The 19,132-nt window shown below is 39.9% G+C and overlaps 1 pseudogene; it reads left to right on the top strand.

The window, feature by feature from the left end:
- Positions 1–2,001: 2,001 nt before the first annotated feature.
- On the top strand, positions 2,002–18,922 carry LOC130548687 (vitellogenin-like; annotated as a pseudogene).
- Positions 18,923–19,132: the final 210 nt, after the last annotated feature.

Genomic DNA, 19,132 nt, shown 5'->3' on the forward strand with positions numbered 1-19,132 from the left:
CCGTTTAGTAACCACGTCTTTTTAGAAGGAATGGTTTCCATTTGATGGCCCCTGTAGTGAAAGAACGATGCTCATTACTACCGTGTTAACTTGTGACTTAAGTTCACTATGTCTCAATTCATTTACATTATGTTACATCATGTTACATTAAATCTTTACGCTTTTTCTAACCGAAAGGCTGCTTATAACTATCACTTTGACAAAGCGTTAGCTTGCGACTTCGGTTTACAAGCTCATCTGTGTAGTTAAACCTTATTACATTTTGTGCTTTATGATTTTCACCAGTTGAACTGTAACGCCACCATACCATAGCACCCTCTGACTCGCACAGACTTTGAATGTGCTGCAAAGAGGCTAACAACCGAGGGAGAACTTTGTCATTTATCTCGCCGTCAATCTGTAATAAATCATCAATAAATGCATCTAATCTGAATGACACATAGTCATTTGATGCATGGTTATCGACTTCATTGGCTAAATGCTGTAACTCTCTAGCTAATTGTGCGCCCGCCATAGTTACTTAACGTTATACACGAAGCAAACGATCAGTGAGTGACGTGACGTTAGTCCAAAACAAGTCAAGAGTAATCGATCAAACGCTTCAATCTACGCTGAACCAATAGTAGGCAAGACCAACCCATCTAATTATCATACAAGACACAGAAAAGTAAGAATAAATTCAAGAATAAATAAATAAAAGTGGAAATAAATACATGCGATAATAAATAAATATAAAAATAAATAAACGTATAAATAAATAAATGTAAAAATAAAAGGAAATGATAAATAAAATAATCTAAAAATAAAAAATAATAATAATTAAAAATAATTAAAAATGGACACAAAAAATAATAAATCAATTTAAAAAATGAAAAGAAAAGTTAAAGCTAAGATCAATAATAGCTAAAACGAATTATTTTGTTTTATCAAACCATTCATTCCTTTATTTATTTTCATATTATTACATTTATTCGTTTATATATTTATTTATTTATACATTTATTTATTTATAATTTTTGCAGGTTTAGTCCTCCATAATGCACATGCTGAGTTCATAGTGACTTTGTTTTTTTTAAAATAATGAATGTGTGGATTTGTAAATATTACCTAAATCGTTAATCCTTAAAGGTCTAGTGTATAAAATTGAGAGGTTTTGAATGGCAAACCAATCACTCCACCACTCCCCCTCCTTTTGGCGAATTCCATAAGGGGACCCGCAGTGTGTGTAGATAGAAATAACTCATTTTAAGGTAATAAGAACATAACGCTTTATGTAAGAGCTTTAAACACATCTGAAAACATTATGTATATTATATTGCATATCTGTCAATAGATCCTTTAAAAAATGACACATTATTGAGATACCGAGCATGTGAAGAAGCAGAATTTTTTTTTATTTGTTATTTGATGAAATGACATGTTTGAGTGTATGCTTAACATACAAAGTAACATTTTTAGATGCAGATTTTTTTCACAAATATAAATATATATCTTCACTGTCGGACAGAAACCTTGTACAGTATGTCATATTTCATTATTTTTTATTGTTTTATAAATCATTACTATATTGTTTTATATAATCATTACTAAGTTACCCTTTATGTTTGTTTGTGAGTTTTAAATATTTAACCAAAAAAAAGTATTAAAAGATGCTTGCCAACTTTGACAACAGTGTTTGCATTTTTAAAATACTGTACAGTGTTTTTCCATTTCCTGAAAACAAGTAGTTTTGCTGCCTGTACTGTATATAGTATACAATTCTATGCTGCTCTTTTGAATAAAACATTAAAAAGTCTCCCTCTAGATGTAAATGCAGGTTACTGCACTAAAGTCCAGGTTACTCTGGTCTATCATGCACTTCTGTTAGACCAGTAAGCTGCCCAGAGAAAAGACAGATTGATTCAGGTTAATCATACATCATGACTATCAGTACCGTTATTATGCCAACAGAAGCTTGACTCTAAATCACATTACTCTAGTGTTTTTGCCTGACCGCTGACCATGAGAGCTGTTATCATGGCTCTGACTATAGCCCTTGTGGGTAAGTACAGTTCTCTACAACCTAAAACAAAGTTATTAGGTTAAATCATAGGATTTAAAAATCCTATGGCATATTATAATTTGACAAAATACTTATTGCAGAACTAATTTTAATCTTTCACTGATATTTTAGCAAGTCATCATGTGAATCTTGGTAAGCAAATTGTAAAATCTCTTCTTACCTTTTCCAGTAAAAAATAATTTTGTGTTTTCAATTGTGTTACAACATTTTGTGCTTTTAGTGCCTGTGTTGGCAGGTACTCAGACCTATGTGTACAAATATGAGGCTTTGCTCTTCAGTGGTCTTCACCAAGATGGTCTAGCCAAAGCCGGGATCAAGATCAACGCCAAAGTGTTCATTAGTGCTGTGTCTGAAAATACATACTTGTTTAAGGTATCCGAAACTGACATACAAGGGTCGACACAAAGATGTGTTTTCTTACTGGCTATAAATTAGAAAAGCGGTACCTAATAGTTTGACTACATTTTTCCAGCTTTCACATGTTCAGCTTTTTGAGTACGGTGGAATCTGGCCTACAGATGCTTTTTCTCCTACTAAGCTCACATCAGCCCTGGCCACTCAGCTGCAGATTCCCATAAAGTTTGAATACAATAATGGTGCGGTTGGAAGAATATTCGCTCCTTCAGAAGTTCCAACCACCATTGTCAACTTGCACAGGGGATTATTGAACATCCTCCAGCTCAACCTCAAGAACACAGAGAACATCTATGAGATTGAAGAAGTGAGGTCAGATGAATAAAATTCAATAAAATGGATCTAGATTTTAATTGTGAGGCTTAATGCATTGTCTTGTTTCCAATAAGGCTGGAGTTCAAGGCATCTGCAAGACTCAATATCTGATCGGTGAAAATGAAAAGACAAACAATATTGTTGTCACCAAGTCCAGAGATCTTACACATTGCCATGAGAGGATAGTAAAGGATGTTGGCTTGACATACATGGAAAACTGCATTGACTGTCAAGAGGTCAGGCTAAGAACTTATTCTAAAGTGATGTAAACCGTTCAATTCAGATAATGGTGCTTTTCAAAACATTGGATTTGACCCCAAATAGGAAGTAAGGAGCCTGTCTGGAGTTGCAACCTACAACTACATCCTAAATCAGACTCCCGAAGGTGTTCAGATCACTGAAGCAAGAGTTCATGAGATCCATCAGTTTCCACATCTATTTGAGATCGGTGATGCTACCCAGATGGAAATTAGGTTCATCTGTTTTACATTGGGTTACATACTCTTATTTTGAATTTATTCAACTTTTGTGCATACGTATAGATTGTTATATAATAAAAATGTTTGTTTATTTTTCATATTTTAGACAAACCCTGAGTTTTTTAGACAGTATAGCAACTCCCATAAATCCAATCAGTGCTGAATATTTAGCACGTGGATCTTTACAATATGAATTTAGCACAGAGACTCTCTGGAGCAACATTCAGCTCATGAGAATCAGCAATCCACAGGCTCAGGTGAGAATATATCATATACCACTTAACATTTACACTTTTATTTCTAAATTATTATTGTCTCCAGATTTTATATTAACATGCTACATATATTTCATTATTTTTTATTTTCATTTTTTATTATTATGTTATATTATATAATATTTTATTATATTATTATTTATATGTGCTTATTATTTGTTTTCATAAAGATTGTGGATTCTCTGAATCATCTTGCTACCACAAAACTGGAAGAAGTCCATGGAGATGTTCCTCAAAAATTTATTCGTCTTATCCAGTTTATGCGTTTTGGAAGTCTGGATGATTTTGAAGGGATCTGGGCTCAGTTCAGAACCAGACCAAATTTCAGGTACATTCCAGTTAAATGTAAGCAGTCTAAAATAGTAATTTGCGAATTGTTTCTCATTTATGAATCTTCTAAGGAAATGGATCCTAGAAGCCGTTCCTTCGGTTGGCTCCTTCGTTGCTTTAAAATTCATCAAGAAGACATTCTTAGCAGGTGATCTTTCCATCTTGGAGTTTACTCAGGTCCTTCTGCCCATGGTGCACATGGTCACTGCTGATTTGGACACTGTTAAGATGTACTCTGTGCGTACACTCTTCTCTGAAGATTACCTGAAAGATTAAACTCCTTACTTAGCTTGCCAGATAAAATCCAATAATCTGTAAACTTCTGTGTAGGGTCTGGTTCTGAGTCGAAAGGTTCAACAAATACCAGGTGTGCGTGAATTTGCGATGCTTGGCTATGGGACACTGATTGCCAGGTACTGTGTTGAAGCTCCTCTATGCCCAGTGGAGCTTTTGAAGGTAAAATAGATTGTTTACTAATTTAGATGATTTGTTTGACTTGTTATATGAGTGTAAATACGTGGAAATAAACTTCCTCTTTTTCCTCAAGCCCATTCATGACATTGCTGCTGAGGTGACTGCTAAGGCTGATATTTCCGCAATCACACTGATTCTCAAGGTATTGGGCAATGCTGGTCAACCTGCTAGCATTAAACCCATCGTGAAGATTCTATCTACATCTGCATTCCCCTTAAACGTCCAAGTTAATGCTATTTTGGCTCTAAAGGTCATTGCCAAAAAAGAACACAAACAGGTTAGTCATGCTGTGCTATATTAAATTGCTGAATGATGATGTCCACATCATGTGGGATGCTATGTGCATTTGTTTTTGTGTTTAAGGTCCAAGAGGTAGTTCTACCGATCTTTTTGAACAAAGATCTCCACCCAGAGCTGCGCATGGTCTCATGGATTGCTCTTTTTGAGACAAAGCCAAGCATCGGTCTGGTGACTATTTTGGCACGTACTTTGCAGGAGGAGACAAATTTACAGGTGGCCAGCCTTGCATACTCTCATATCAAAGCTTTGGCGAAGAGTACTTCTCCTGACCTTGCTACAATGTGAGTTTACACTAAACACATGCCTAAAATACAGCTCATAAGATTGTTATTGTAGGTACATTTTATTTATGTTCAGCAAAGATTATAATGGCCGCCTGTCTCAAAAACCCCACTATTTTTCTCCAATATAAAATTCTATTTAATACATCAAAATATAAAAATACATCAGTAGTGGTCGCATACTTCAAAGCCAAACAGTTATTCAGCATAGAGCCAACTTTAATACGTTTTATCAATCCACATTTTATCTTTGATCTTTTCAGTGCTGTGGCCTGCAATATTGCTATCAAGATGTTAAGTCCAAAACTGGACAAACTCAGCTACCAATACAGCAAGGCATTTCTCTTGGATGGTTATCAGAGTAAGCAAGTCCTAATGGTGTCACTTAATGGCTTTCTCTTAAATCTAACACATTCGTTTCCTTGTTTAGATCCCCTAATGATTGGAGCTGCTGGGAGTGCTTTCATCATCAATGATGCCGCCACCAACCTGCCCAGAGCTGTTGTAGCTAAAGTCCGTGCTTACTTAGCTGGAGCTGCAGCTGATGTCATTGAGGTACGTAGCTACGGAAACAGCGTCTCTGTTCTATTTCATTTACTAATTTCAGCATTACCTCACAATAGTGCTTACATTCAGGTTGGTGTCAGAACTGATGGAGTTCAGGAGGCTCTTTTGAAATCTCAGTTTCTGAATGAAGACTGGCCGGTTAAGATGAAACAAGTGCTTAATACAGTAAGTAAATATGTCATGCACCTAATTTGTTTATGCCTTTTTAAAATGACAAATTTTCTTGTATGTTTATTGTGGTACACTGCAGCTAAAGGGGTTCAAGGCCCTGCCAAACAAGCAGCCCCTGGGCTCGATCTATGTGAAAGTCTTCGGACAAGAGATAGCTTTTGTAGATGTTGACAAAGCAGTTGTGGATCAGGCAACACAGGTATATATTATGGTCATGTAATTTCATACAAACTACAATCACTGGTTTATTTGCAAATATTTTCTATTGTTAGAAAAAAAATTCTCACTAGTAGTTCACTGTATGCTTTTCACCGACTCTATGGACCACTTTTGCAAGGTGTAAACACTGGTGCAGATGCAGTTCTGGTTTTATTTTTGTTTTTTTTCTATATTACAGAGTAAATCGTAAAGATATGCATTTAACATTTTAAATTGGTTATACGTGTTCTGTCGGTTGTATTTTGTTCAAACGTTTGTGTAGTGTGAAAAAAATGAAAGAGGAAGTTCTTTTGGACCAGCGTTGAATTAGTGTTGTTTACATTTTCCGAAGTGGTCTTTAGAATTGTTTATGTTAAGTTTTTGGTTAAACTTTATGATTACTGTAATCTCTATTAAAATACGATCTACAGTTTGCTTCTGGAGGTTATCTATCTGAGCTGGCTGTTGGAACTCTCAAAGCCTTGCAAAACGGCATCGCCTTCCAATATGCCAAGCCCTTACTGGTAGCAGAAGTGCGTCGCATCTTCCCATCAGCAGCCGGTGTGCCTTTAGAACTCGGTTTGTACACTTCTGCTGTTGTGGCTGCTAATCTGAAAGGTAAACCAGTTTAAGTAGCACAGAATTTGATTTACTGTACAAATAGAAAACATAAATTTGCTGTTATGTCCAGTCAAGGCTATCATTACACCGCCTGTAACTGAGAGGGTCAGTGTGGCCCATCTGATGAAGACAGACGTGAAGTTAACTGCTGAGGTTTCACCAAGAGTTGCCTTACAGACATTTGCGGTCATGGGGATGAACACTGGCTTTATTCAGGCTACTTCAATGGCTAGAGGAACAATCCACACATTTTTGCCACTGAAAGTGGAGGCAAAGATTGACATCCCAAAGGCTAACTTCAAGATACAGGCCTTTCCTGTTGTGTTTCCGGTGCATGTTGCAACTGCACGGTACAGAGTATTGTTTCAAAATCGTATCTTTATTTTCCGCATATAGTGTAACGGATGTTTCATTTCAGATTTCTTTTTTGTTCAACATTAGTTTTAATATGTCGGCAGCAGCTGGAAACATTGAGGAGGTTGATGCCGAAATGAGCATACCAGTAATACCAGAGAGAGTGGTTGTGCAAGAAACTCGTGGCTCTCCAGGTTCAGCTGGAGATTTGGTAAGAAAGTGGTTACATGATGTGTCTTAACTGGCAGAGAATGCTAGTTAAGGCCATGGTTTGTTTTTCTCAGGCAGCGCAAACTGACAAATGAATGTATTGTAAATACCAGATCTATAACAAAAAATATTTCTAACAGTCTGTCTTATTTTCGCCTGTTTAAATAGACATCTGAAATGGATAGATCTGGTGTGCCACCTGTTATGGAATCTGAATTGAGGACAAGTGTTCCACTTCATAGAACTCTATGCTCTACTTTCCCTCACATTGGAATCAAAGTATGCATGGAGGTTATGTCCTGTAATGCTGCCTTTATCCAAAACACAGCCCTTTATAACATGATTGGACACCATGGAGTACATATTACAATAGCTCGAGGCAAGTGTCCAAACTTAAACATATGAAAACTGTAATGTATTTGGCTTCAGTGGTACCTTTTTTTTGACAGCCAATGGTCCTGCTGTTGAGGGTCTAGAGTTTGAAGTCCAAGTGGGCCCAAGAGCAGCTAAGATGCTCCTTAAGAAGATCAATGCTAATACAGAAACCCCTAAAGTCAGGAGGAGCATACTGCAGAAACTGAGGGAAATCCTGGACAATGGGCAAAGAAACATCAACTCTAGCTCAACCAGGTTCTTCAATAACAAAACGTTCTTCTACCCTAAAAGCAGCAGCAGCAGTTCTAGCAGATCTACCAACTCTCATCTGTTCAAAGTGAGTCTTCTCATTATCACCAAGGCCATTTTAGTTTATTTACACAATACATAACAATTCCATTAAAGAAACACAGTGATTTCAAAGTCAAAAATTACTTATTTTGAAATGGCCCTTGTCAACTCATTTCACATATATATATATATATATATTACTAGTACTTATATACTTCAGTTCATTGACTCTACAGATTTAAAATGAATGCATCAACACTGCAGAGAAAAATATATAAGCTTGTACTTGTATCACAATAAAGAGATTATCTGTTTACAGGAGCTGTCCAATCGACAAAGCAGTGAAAGTTGTATTATTACTTCAAAGGAATTGATATCATTACTTCACTTGATTAATAAATCGTCATTTCATTTTTATTTTGTGTTTCTTTCAAAGTGGCGAATGCACCTCTTTAAAATGTGTCTTTACGTAACTGTAGGCAAGATTTCTTGGGGAATCAGTTCCTCCACTGTTTGCTATCATTGCACAAGTTGTACGAGTTGATCACAAGTTGTCGGGATACCAGCTTGCTGCTTATTTGGACAAACCCACCTCAAGAGTGCAGATAATAGTGGCCTCCATCGCAGAGAAGGACAACTGGAAGATGATTGTTGATGGCGTTCTGTTGAGCAAGCGCAAAGCTGCCGTAAGAAAATTCATAGGCTTTCTGTTTCAGCCACCCCTTATCATTATAATGATACATAGAAAACTTACTTTTATCTAGGCAAAGATTGCCTGGGGTGCACAGGGCCAAAAATATTCAGCAACCATCAAAGTAGAGACTGGTCACTCTGATTCAAGTCCTTTGGCCCATCTTATAGTGAAGTATGAAAAGATGCCCAGTCTTATCATCACCTATGCCAAGAGGTTTGGTTTTTTTATTCCGATTTTTTTTACATCTGATCAACATTTGTTGTGCCATCGAGCATTTTACTCCATTGTATTGTACCAATATTCTCATAGCAAGAATAGATCCTGTTCTATTTCTTTCCTTTTCAAGGTTGTCCGATAACATTCCTGCTGCAGCGCAAATGACTGGATTTTCCATTAGTAATGCAAAAAATAATAAAAAACAGTTAGAACTGATCATGTTAATCCAAACTGACAAAACCCTATATATTATCAAGATGCCAGCAGTAAGTAACAATCTATTGTTATAACTGATTTGATGTTTGACAGCATTTTAAAACCTGTGGATTTACAGATGACCCTGTTGAAGTCAGGCTTGGTTCTACCTATTGCTTTGCCTTTTACAAGTGAGGCTATATATTCCAGTGAAGAACAAGATGTCACAGGCATCATTTGGAGTCTTTATGTAGTTGCTAGTTCAGGTTAGTTAAGTGCAGTAAAACTTCTCTTTTCTCTTAGTCTTGTGATTTTTTTTAAAGTGTACATTAAAGGTTCTACTCATCTTGTGATTTAGCAAAATGCAGTATGATAAGAAACACCGTGACCACATTTAACAACAAGCAGTACAAATATGAAGCTCCATATTCCTGTTACCAAGTCTTGGCTCAAGATTGTACTCCAGAGCATAAATTCATGGTCCTAATGAGAAAGGATAATGTTTCTGAGCACGAACACCTGAACATTAACGTGGCCAACATGTAAGTCCAGCTTACTGGGGTCCCTAATTCCATAAAGATGACCTCATTGCAATATGTAGAAAATCACTTTTCTTTTTTGCAACAGTGATATTGAGCTGTTTTACCAAAAGAATGCAATAAAGTTTCAAATGAATGGAACTGAAGTACACATGAACCATCTTTCATACAAGCACTCAACAGGTTACATTCATCTCCATATTAATTTGTTATTTAAGTATGTTGTATTTGCTTTACTGTTTTCTTTGTGTGTGCATTTAATAGACCTTTTTGATGAAGGAAACATACAGATTGTAAAGAAAGGTCAAGGTATCTCACTCTATGCCCCTGACTATGGTCTTCAAGAGGTCTTTTATGCCACTGGCCAGTGGAAGGTAAGCCAGAATTGGACAGTCAATAAATATTTTTGTCACTTTGCCATGCAATGTACAGGAAGATAAAAAAAGAAGTCTCCCTGTCCTGTAGATTTTTGTTGCAGATTGGATGAGGGGACAAACCTGTGGTCTTTGTGGAAAGGCGGATGGAGAAATAAGACTGGAGTACCGCACACCCACTGGCTATCTGACAAAAAGCCCAATGAGCTTTGCCCACTCATGGGTACTCACCGCTGAAAGCTGTCTTGCTACTCGCCGTAGGTGTTTGGATACTTACTACGTGAAAACCATGCATAGTATTAATAAGGATGTTTTTGAACAACAAAATGTGTGGACCCACCAAATGCTTTTATTTTGCCCTATTTCTCCTAGAGTGTCACATGAGACTTGAAACTGTGAAGCTTGAGAGGCAGATGATGGATGGACATGATTCCAAATGTTACTCTGTTGAACCTGTGTTGCGCTGTCTGCCCGGCTGTACACCAGTTAGAAGCAGCCATATCGCTCTTAGATACAACTGCATGCCATCTAGTACGACTTCCTCCCAAAATTACCCTCATTTTTTTATTTAACTGTTTATCATTAACAATATGTTGATGCTTTGGTTTTAGGCTCCAGCTTGAATCATCCTGAAATTCTAAGCAGCAAATATGAAAAGGAAGATCTAAAGGAAACCGAGGTTCACATGGCCTGCCGTTGCACTAAAGGCTGTGTCTAAACTGCAATATACTGTATGTCAGTTTCTGAAAGCATATCTAAGGGTCTTTTATAAGGCAATACAACGTGTAATAAAAAAAGCATTATTTTACTCATGGTGTAGTCATGTTAAAGATGAACAAAAATGTGTTAAATCTGCATCTGAATAAGATGAATCTGCGAGATGTTAGAAGCTTTTTTTAAATGTTTTTAAAAGATTTTTTTTTATTTGTATCAATTTTACTTTAAAGGTATGAAATTTAGCAGAATTTAGTGGTGAGGTTGCGAATTGCAACCGATGGCTTACTCCCCCTCCCTTTCAAAGCTCTGTGGTGGCTCTCACAAAACTAAGATGTTGTTGCGTTATCGCTTCTTTGCCGAAGGAGATAACTTTTTTACGAAACTTGCTCTGTAAGAGCAGTTTGGCCGTTTAGGGCTACTGTAGAAACAACATGGTGAATTTCATGCAAGGGGACCCGTGGTGTATGTAGATAGAAATAGCTCATTCTAAGGTAATAAAAACAAAATGCTTAATTATGTAAGGTCTTTACACCCCCTCTCGACATAGTTACGTATATTAAATTGAATTTCTGTCAATATCCAAAAAATGACACACAGCACCTTTAAGTCACAAATTCTGTGTTTTTAATTTGATGTTAATATAACTGTTGGCTTACTAAATTAATGATTGCCACACCACTAATCTGAAATGTTGCTTATTGAGCTGAAGAAACACTTACACTACAATTACTACTTATCAAAAACAAAATTAAAATTACTCTATAATAAACTTGACTACTTTTTAATCCACCACTTAAAATGTTTATGCATGTAAAAGTGATACATCATTGAGCTGATTTGGATGTTAATCAGATTTTAGTGATAAGGGCCATGATTTGTTTGCTTTGCTACAGGTAAAACTGACACTGCTCTTTTATCTTTCAGAAAATGTCTTTTACTCATTGTACAATTAAATATACATTTTATTCATAGATCGTTATTTAGGTTCATCATTTTAGAAGAAAAAATTCAGACAGCACTTAGAGGCTTTTGCATCTGAACCGTGCGTGTGTATAGTAAAAGGGGAGTCAGTAATGTGTATACAATATTCTATCCATCAACAGTACAGGTTTGTGAAATGTTTTATAAAAATGTGTTGGGTCTCGGGTCTAGCATTCTCTGTTTTTCCATGTTGTCCTCTGTCTTTGTTATGTCGGACACGTGTCTCTGTTTTGACAACTCGCCACGTGTTCGGAGTCCACGTGCTTCACTCCTCCCCTCTCGTTACCTTGTTATCTACTCATTAAGTTTTCACTGCTTTCACCTGGATCTTCCCACAATTTCTCTCTCCACGGATGGTTCCTTGTTTTCTGCTCTATCTTCTTCCCCTTATATTCCTCGTGTTGTCTTTTGTCCAGTGTCAGACCTTTAGAGTTTACACTCTGGTATCGGCAGCTCTAAGCACTCTTGTCTAGGCTACTCTTGCATAGCAACAGTTTTGTAGATTATGCGCACATTCGTGTCTTGTCTTGGCTCCAGTGTTTAGTTCACGTCTGGGTGTCTGCACTTCTTTGCCATTGTCTGCCCAGCAATATCTTCCATCTCGTGGGGTTCCAGCCGAGTGGGTTCAGTTCCTGTTCTGGGAGTCTCTTGCCAAGTGGTTTTTTTCCGGTGACGGGAGTTTCTATTAAGTGGATTACGCTCACCTTTAAGGGATCTTGCCGTTTTCAAGTGTGTCTTGCCTTGTGGATTACTCGGCTCTAGAGGACCTCTCTGTTCAAAGGTTCTTGCATTGTGGATTATTCTCACCTTTTGAGTTTTTTGTACATTATCTCCCTCTCGCTGGCTTGTCTCGGATGCCCCCTTGTGGCACTTTGTCATACTGGTCACGGAGACCTTTGTAGACTGTGGAGTTTCCCATCTATCACCACGGGGTTGTTATTACTCTCAGGACTCTGTGAACTCTGCTGCCTCTCACGTTGTGTGTCCCTTCTCCCGGCCGAGTGCTCGAGCCCCTTGTCTAGTGTGTACCCTGAATATTGTTGAAATCTTGTTCCGCTACGGCGGTTGTGAGACTCTCAGTACTGGCGGACTCTTGAGTTGTCTGTGACCTTTATTAAAGAATTATTGTACCTTGCACTTGACTCCTGAGTGATTCGTGACAGAAAGGTCTGACCAACATGGAGTAAGCGGGGCCTGACCCTGTCCGTACTGCTCTCGCACAGCAGGGTGCGTTGTTGGGGCAACAGGGCGCTCAACTTAATGCCGCCACCCAAGAGATGGCAGCGCTCAACACACAGATGGCACAACTTCGTTCCCGTTTGGATGATATCCAACTTGAACCTGGGATTCGCCCATCGAATGCTGAACCTCATGCTAACAATCCCCCCCATCTACAATGGCGATCCAAGCTCCTGCAGAGCATTTCTTTCACAATGTGCTTTATTATTTGCTCTTCAACCCCGTTGGTACGCCGCAGAGGGCTCCAAAGTGGCATACGTCATCACTCTCCTGTCTGGTTCTGCTCGTGACTGGGCAATCGCCGTCTTGGAGGCCAAGGCGACCTTCTGTGCTACTTTGGAAGATTTCCGCAAGGAGATGATCAGCCTCTTTGACCGTACAGCCCAGGGAGACGAGGCAGCAGCTCGACTCCCATGCTATCCGCCTTTAACCTTTGCCGCTACCTGTGACTGGTATAACAACGCCCTACGTGCACGATTCCTCGATGGACTGGATCAAGCCATCGCCGATGAGCTTGCTCCATTTGATTTGCCCAGTGACCTTGACTCTCTTATTTCTATCTCTCTTCGAGTCGAGAGCCGGCTGAACCGTCGTTGACAGCTGCGCCTTTCCAACACCTCATGGCACTCACCACCCACACTGAACACTCCCACCTCGGCAAACCCACAAGTTAATTCGGAACCTATGCAGCTGGGCTGCCTACACCTCACCCTGCAGCAGAAGCAGTTGCGCCTGGCTCAAGGCCTTTGCTTATACTGTGGCAAGACCGGTCATTTCGCCCTACACTGCCCGTTAAAAGCCAAGGCCCACCCGTGAACCGAAAGATCCAGGTGGGCGCTATCACTTTTTCTTCCTCACCTCTCAACCACACTCTACTACCTTGCCGGCTCCAGTTCCAGGATACCTACCACACCGGTCATGCCCTGCTGGACTCTGGTGCAGAAGGGAATTTCATTAGCACCCACACAGCCTGTGAATGGGGTATTCCTGCCATACCACTTGACAAGCCCTAGGACGCCAGGTCGTTGGGGGACCGACCTCTCACCATTTCTCATGTTACCCCTAGTGTAAATCTTCTGCTCTCTGGTAACCACCACGAGAACATTGTGTTGTACATTCTCGATGCCCCTGGGAACCAGGTTGTGTTGGGGCATCCATGGCTTGTACAACACAATCCTCACGTGGACTGGCAATTTAGTTCTGTCTTAACCTGGAGCCCATCGTGTCATGTATCTTGTCTTGGTGTGGCTTCCTCTCCTGTTTCTGTGTCTTGTCCTCCGCAGGTGCAACCCGCAGACTTGGCTGGCGTCCCGGTGGAATACCATGATCTCAGCATGGTTTTCAGCATGTCCGGTGCCACCGCTCTCCCTCCACATCACCCCTACGACTGTGCCATAGACCTTCTCCCGGGCACTTCTCCACCTAAGGGTCGCTTGCACTCCCTTTCCGGTCCTGAAAGAGGCCATGGACAAGTACATCCCTTCTAGTTGGTCTCATTCGTCACTCATCTTCCCCTGTGGGCACTGGGTTCTTTGTCGGGAAGAAGGACGGCTCCCTTCGGCATTGTATTGATTATCAAGGTTTGAATGACATCACGGTTAAAAATAGGTATCCCCTACCTCTCATGTCTTCTGCCTTTGAACTCTTACAGGGAGCCCGGGTCTTTACTAAACTAGACCTACGCAACGCCTACCACCTCGTCCGCATTCGGGAGGGTGATGAGTGGAAGACGGCCTTCAACACTCCGTCGGGACACTACAAATATTTGGTTCTCCCGTTTGGCCTTACCAATGCCCCTGCCGTCTTCCAGGGCCTCGTCAATAGCATTCTGGGTGACATGATTAATAAATTTGTCTTTGTGTACCTGGACGACATCTTAACATTTTCCCCCTCTCTACAGGTACACACCCAGCAGGTTAGGCGGGTCCTTCAGCGCCTACTCGAGAACCAGTTCATGTTTCCTCTGTCAGTTTTTAGACCTGCCCAAAAAATGACAATTGGATACGTGCGAAATTTCTCATACTATCCCCTAGCTTGCCACTGGACCCAGACCACGTGAACCGTTAAAGGAAGCCCTTAAAGCATTACAGGAAGGAATTGCCGTGAAGTATGCCAAACCTCTGCTAGTCAGTGAAGTGCGTCGTATCTTGCCAACAGCAGCTGGTGTGCCCATGGAGCTCAGTATGTTCACTGCTGTTGCTGCTGCAGCTGTCAATGGTGAGTTTTTTTTTATATTGGTCATTTTCATGGTTAAGGATATTTTATATAAATGCTGTTCTGTTCATTCTTCTAGTTAAGGCCACATTACACCACCAGTTCCTGAGCACCTGGAGACCTTCACTCTTGAGCAGCTGAAGTAGACCAATGTTCAATTGCAAGCTGAAGCCAAACCAAGGTGCACACTAATAGCTACATATGTGAAAAAGAAAAAAAATGTAATAGATTTACAAACCAATGCCCCCTCTACTTTTTCATAGTCTTGCTCTGCAGAAGTTTGCTGTGATGGGAGTAAACACTGCCTTTATCCAAGCTGCTGTAATGGCCAGAGTGAAGACCCATATTATTCTCCCTGGTAAAATAGCTGCTAGAGTTGACATTCTCAAGGGCAACTACAAGGTGGAGGCGCTGCCTGTTGAGGCTCCTGAACATCTTGCCAACGTGAGGTGAGAAAGTTGATTTAAGATAGAAATTTGGTACTTAAAGAAATTATCAATTGTTTCCAAAACCGTTTGTGAGCTTAGTGTCCCCTTTTTTTGGACAGATTTGACTCTTACTGTGATCAGAAACATTGAAGATCCCACTGCTGAGAGGATTGTTCCTTTGGTACCCGAGTTGTCTGTGCAAAACTACAAGACACCTTGTAAGCCAAATTTATACTGCTCATGGACATAGATATGCTAGACACCTCTTGTCCTTTTATTTACTTTACCTTTCATATTCATCTTTCTTTTCAGTCGTCTGAGATCACTGGGTATATGTCAGCTGAGGTTCCTGTGAGAGCGCCTGCTCCACTGCACAAGACCCTCTGTCTTGTTGTCCCATACATTGAAATCAAGGAATGCATTGAGGTGCACTCTCACAATGCTGCTTTTATCAATAATGCACCTCTGTTCTATATAATTGGACAGCACTCACTTCGTTCTACAGTGGCCAGAGGTATTGCTAGAGACACAGTCAAGTTTAAGCAAACTGTTTATTCAATGAGAAAATCATGGTTTGTTATTTTACCTGCAGGTAATGGTCCTGCAGTTGAAAGACTGGAGCTTGAGGTTCAAGTTGGTCCTAGAGCTGCTGACAGACTCCTTAAGCAAATCAACCTTGTTGATGAGGAAACTCCAGAGGGAAAGACCATCCTGCTGAAACTGAGGGAAATCCTGGAGGCTGAAGCCAAAAATGCTCCGGTTTAGTAGCAGCAGCAGCCGCATCATCAGTTCCAGCAGTTTAAGTTCCTCCCAGTCCAGCTCTCGCTTAACTGAGGTACAGTAAGAACATGAAATGTTGCTTGTAGGTTAGCTAGCAAATGTATCATGTATTCAACCTATTTCATATGGGTTTCTAGACTGCCAATCTCAGACTCCTTCAAGAAATTCCACAAAGATCAGGTAATATCTAAGAAATATTTTTTTGTTTATCTTCAATGTTACTGTTAACACATAGTTGTGTTCCTGTAATTGCAGAAAATGTTCAATTTCTTATTTTGTTATTTGCTAAACTTTGCTTACAGCACTTGGTACCCCACAGAGTCTCCAAGGCAGTAAGCAGTGGTAGCAGTGCATCTAGCTTTGAGGCAGTCAGGAAACAGGTGAATCATATGCATCATCTGAAACATGCAATTTCACACAGAAACTTAATGTATTAATTGCTTGCATCCTTGTTTGTTTCCAGGTTAAATACCTTGGAAATGCCTTTGCACCTGTTTTTGCTGTTATTGCCCGTACAGTAAGTTGACCAAGCTTCTGGGCTACCAAGTTGCTGCTTTCTTTGACAAGCCAACAGTAAGAGTGCAGCTTGTTGTTTCTTCAATCGCTGAAAATGACAACATGAAAATTTGTGCTGATGGTGTATTGCTAAGCAAACACACTGTAAGACCAAAACTTAACTTGTTTGAGGTATGCTGGTCCAAATAACTTTATCACAGGCCAAGGTTGCTTGGGGTCCAGAGTGTCAACAATATGCAGTCATTGCCAAAGCAGAAGCTGGTGTTCTCGGAGAATTCCCTGCTGCCTGTCTGAAGGTGGAATGGGAGAGGCTTCCAATAATCGTCACCACCTATGCCAAAAAGTAATTTTAATCAACAACAAATTCTTGGAGTTATGTCAAAATTATGTATTCACTTCTCAAGGCTGTCTAGGCACATCGCTATGGCAGGATTCAAGCTTGAAAGAGTCACAAACAGTGACAAGGAGATTGAACTGACTGTGGCCCTGCCAAATAAGAGGTCCCTCAATTGTCATTGCTAGGGCTCCAGAGGTTAGGAGTTTACACTTCCTACTACTCTAGATGACACTGTCGAGATTGGCCATTCCTCTCCCGATCACTGTTCCCATCAATCCAGATGGAACCCTTTCCATTCAGATTGATCAGGACATTCTCTTCAGAGCCCAGAATTATTTGTATGGATGCACTACTGGTAAGAACATGATTACATTATGATAACACAATTAAATGCATCCATGTGCTGAAAAGAACTGTTTATCATTAATTTCCTAAATACTGTATTATGAATATTACACATTTCTAGCTCAGTGCAGCATGGACCACGACACAGTGACCCCATTCAACAACAGAATGTACAAGAATGAAATGCCTATTTCCTTCTACCAAGTCTTGGTCCAGGATTGCTCACCAGAGCTGAAATGTATGGTTCTGTTAAAGAAGGATGAAGAGTCAGAACAAAACCATCTGAACATTAAGCTTGCAGATATGTAAGGTTACTTTGTAGCTGATGTGATTTTATCACCACTACATGGAGTTAAACAACTTTTTTTTTGTGATGTTGACCTTTATGCTTTGGGTGACCATGCCAAGGTTAAGGTTAATGGAATGGAGGTTCCAGTCAGCAGCCTTCCCTACCAGCATCCCTCAGGTATGTTTCTTGCATCCTCAGGGTCTCTATAACATAGGGTAACCAAACGTGCCATTTTTCCCGGACACGTCTTAGCCAGGATTTTTAAACTGCGCCTCAATTTGAAGGCTGCGTCCTCCTGAGGTAACATTTGTCGACCACATATGTCATCGAGGTTGTCTCAAAGTTAAAACATTATAAATTATATATCAGTTAAACATTACAAAATTAGCATTTATTTTCTTAAGACACAATCACTTTTTATTCTTGCCTTGAAATGTAATGGTTGCTTTCCTGAAATAGTAAACCGCGATGACGTATGCGCCTGATAAATCCAGGCTCGGGAGGACGCAGCCAGCTAGAAATCGTGTCCGGGACGTGGCCGGGAAAAATGGCACCTACGGTGACCCTATATGACAAACTGTTCCGATTAAGTGAGGGGATTTTATAGTTAATGTTGTTTGTTTATTTAGCCTCCATCCAGATCAGGCAAAAGGCTGATGGTTTGTCAGTTTATGCTCCACGCCACGGGCTTCAGGAAGTCCACTTTGCCAATGGTGCATGGAAGGTGATCACAAGTTATTACAAGTAATTAGCCAATGTGTCCAAAAAGAATAGATTTTTAAAGATTGAACAAATCCTAAATTTTCTGTTTAAAGATCGGAGTTGTAGATTGGGTGAAGGGTCAGACCTGTGGTCTCTGTGGAAAAGCTGATGGAGAGCTCAAACAGGAGTACAGCACACCCAGTGGATATATGACGAAGAGCTCAGTCAGTTTTGTCCACTCATGGGTGCTTCCTGCTGAGAGCTGCCGTGATTCTAGCAGTAAGACTTGACTGGCCTTTTTTATCACATGTTCACAACACATTCTTTTAATAAATTCTCTGCTCCACCAGAATGCCGCTTGAAGCTGGAGAAGCAGGTGGTTTTGGATGGACAGCAATCCAAGTGCTATTCAGTTGAACCAGTGCTGCGCTGCCTGTCCACTGGTAAGTAATTCTGTAATTTAAAGGGTGAGACGACTGTGGGCTATATTCATTGTTAACCATTTCAGATAGAAGTGTTACTTTGTAATTTGTTACAGACTCCAGTCACATGTCCAATGGAATCTATGAGAAAACTGTAGACTTGAGAGAGACAACAGATGCCCATGTGGCCTGTCACTGCACTGAGCAGTGTGCTTAAACACACCTCTTGGCTCAGCAGACCTAGTTCAACATTTTCTGAAGCTGCTGTAATTTAAAGGCTTAATTCTAATAAATCAAAACAAGCATTCTCAAAGTTTGTGAGCTGAGTGTTTCTTTGACCGTTGATCAATGTAACTGGAAAACTATAACTTGTTCTACTTTTTGGTACTATAAGATTCAAAATATAACGGGGAATAAATTATGAAAT

This window comes from Triplophysa rosa, linkage group LG25 (genome assembly GCF_024868665.1).
Source record: "Triplophysa rosa linkage group LG25, Trosa_1v2, whole genome shotgun sequence".
Lineage (NCBI taxonomy): Eukaryota > Metazoa > Chordata > Actinopteri > Cypriniformes > Nemacheilidae > Triplophysa > Triplophysa rosa.